Source organism: Pteropus medius, unplaced genomic scaffold (assembly GCF_902729225.1).
Source record: "Pteropus medius unplaced genomic scaffold, Ma_sr-lr_union100, whole genome shotgun sequence".
NCBI lineage: Eukaryota > Metazoa > Chordata > Mammalia > Chiroptera > Pteropodidae > Pteropus > Pteropus medius.
Genome location: NW_024352784.1, coordinates 14,799,316 through 14,801,581, shown reverse-complemented (window position 1 = coordinate 14,801,581; position 2,266 = coordinate 14,799,316). Strand labels below are relative to the sequence as shown.

The following is a 2,266-nucleotide window of genomic DNA, read 5'->3' as shown; positions in this document are numbered from 1 at the left end:
TGAAGCTGAGGCACATGTAGAGGGGGCCGAAAGGATTTAGGGTGGTGTACAGAGTCTCCAGTACAGGTGCTTAGAGAATTTTTTTTTTTCTCTGTCACAATTTTTTATTCTAATCAATTTTTTTTTTTTTTTTTAGCAAGGCAATGCTTGATTAACCTCACAGATTGCAAGGAAATAGTCAGCTTACAATCCTTTATTTTTTTATTTTATTTTTTTATGCCATTAGCACCTGGTCTTCCTAGGTAGTCTTCCATCCAAGTACTAACCAAGCCCGACACTGCTTAGCTTCCGAGATCAGACGGGATCGGGCTTGTTCAGGGTAGCATGGCCGTAGACTTTTATTCTAATCTTATGCTCTGTATAATTTTATAATAATAGCCAACATTTATCTGCTGTTCTAGGCCCTTTTCAAACATGCTCCCATTTTATTCTTTGTAATAATTCTTTTTAATAACTTTGTATTATTTACATTTTACTTATGAGGAGACATGTTGGGAAAAGTTAATAATTTACCTAAGTTCATAAGACATATACATGCAAGTGATTTTTTTTTAATCTTTTCATTAATTCAGAAATCCTATTACCCCCACCAGGTATTAGGAGTTTTTAAACACCATTGATCCAGCATTCACTATATTAATAGACTTATAAAACTGAAGCTAAGGTTTTACAAAATAACACGTCCTCTTTTTACATGTTTGCAGTTTAGTATTTTATATTCTGTTTTGTGTGTGTGTGTGTATGTTTGCATGCTGTTTGCTGCCCACTAAATTGATGTCAGGTTGGTGAGGTACAGCTGATATTCACTTTTGACTTCCTTTTCTGCCAAAGTATGATAATACTTTCCATCTCAAATGAGACTTTTGAGGTTTCAGAGAGATAATGTATATCACACAGTGGGTGCTTGATACATGTTAGCTAAACATTTCCTTATCTACTGCAATACCCCAAATTCATTTCTCCCTGGTACAATGGGTGAAATCTATCTCCTGGGGTTTCTCTGTTCCACTTATGGCCCACTCTTTTTGAGCAGATGCTCTTTTTTATGGCCAGTGGCCACTTTCTGAAATTAGGGATGGCTCTCAGTGCTCACAGTAAACTGAGGGAGGGTTTTCAGTTAAAGGTGCAGAAACTTCTTCATAAAGCTGTTGCTTCTCAGGCTTACACTTATGCTATCTTCTATTCAACACATGTGTCTTGAGACATGAATATATGTAAAATATTTTTCTATCATGCCTTAAAGACAAATTAGCCACTTTCATTCAGTGAATCAGCCTGAAAGAGAAGTCTTTATCTGGAACATTTCCAGACTCAAGGCAGAAACAAAGAGGAAATGGAAATCATGTGATGGATCTTTAAGCTCTGGTCATTGCTTCCATCTTCATGGGATTGGCCAGAGTTAACATGCTCATACTCGCTGATGAGTCCAACAAAGTGGATATATAATCCTCTCACAGGATGGGCGATCAAAGGAAGAGGATCCAAAATGTTTAGCCATCAGTAATGCTAGCTATCTACCTCTAGACCTGATGCACTACACTGCATCTCAAAATTACCAGATGTTCCTGTGTATCTCAGGTTGTGTGAACATATACATCAATCTATCCATTCACATATATACAACTTAAATCAGCATTCCCTAATACACTTTATAAGGTCCCACTGCTGTGTCTTTGCTGATATCATTTCCTCATATTGAAATGCCTTTCCTCTATATTTACCTGTTGAAATTCTGCAGAGTGGTATGAGAATGTGAATAGGGAATTCAAAATCAAAGAAATATAAATAGCTGAGAAAACTAATCAACCTCACAAATAATAAGATAGATAAAATACTAAAACAAAGAGATTCTATTTGAGAACTAAAAAATAGGCAAAGATTTAAAAAAGAAATATGCAGTGTTGCTTAGGAAGGCATAATACAGATATTTTCATTTACTATTGGTAGGAGTAAATAGTCTACATCCAGACATTTATGGCAATAAATAATGGATATGCTCAAAATTGCATTTATAAAGATGAACACTGAAGCCTTTCTGAATTGTAGAAATATTCAAAAATTGGAAAGAATCTAAGTGTCTCCCATCACTCTCTAATCCTTACTCTGCTTTTTTTATACATTTATCACTACCTGATACACATATGCATGTGCACATATGCACACACATGCACACGTTCACCTTTGCTTGCTTACTATTGTCTGCTCCAAAGAATCTTAGCGCCACAAAGACAGTTTGTCTTGTTCACTATTGTATCTCTAGTCTATA

The 2,266-nt window shown here is 35.6% G+C and overlaps 1 pseudogene; it reads right to left on the bottom strand.

Moving 5' to 3' along the window:
* Positions 1-217: 217 nt before the first annotated feature.
* Positions 218-336, bottom strand: LOC120590626 (uncharacterized; annotated as a pseudogene).
* Positions 337-2,266: the final 1,930 nt, after the last annotated feature.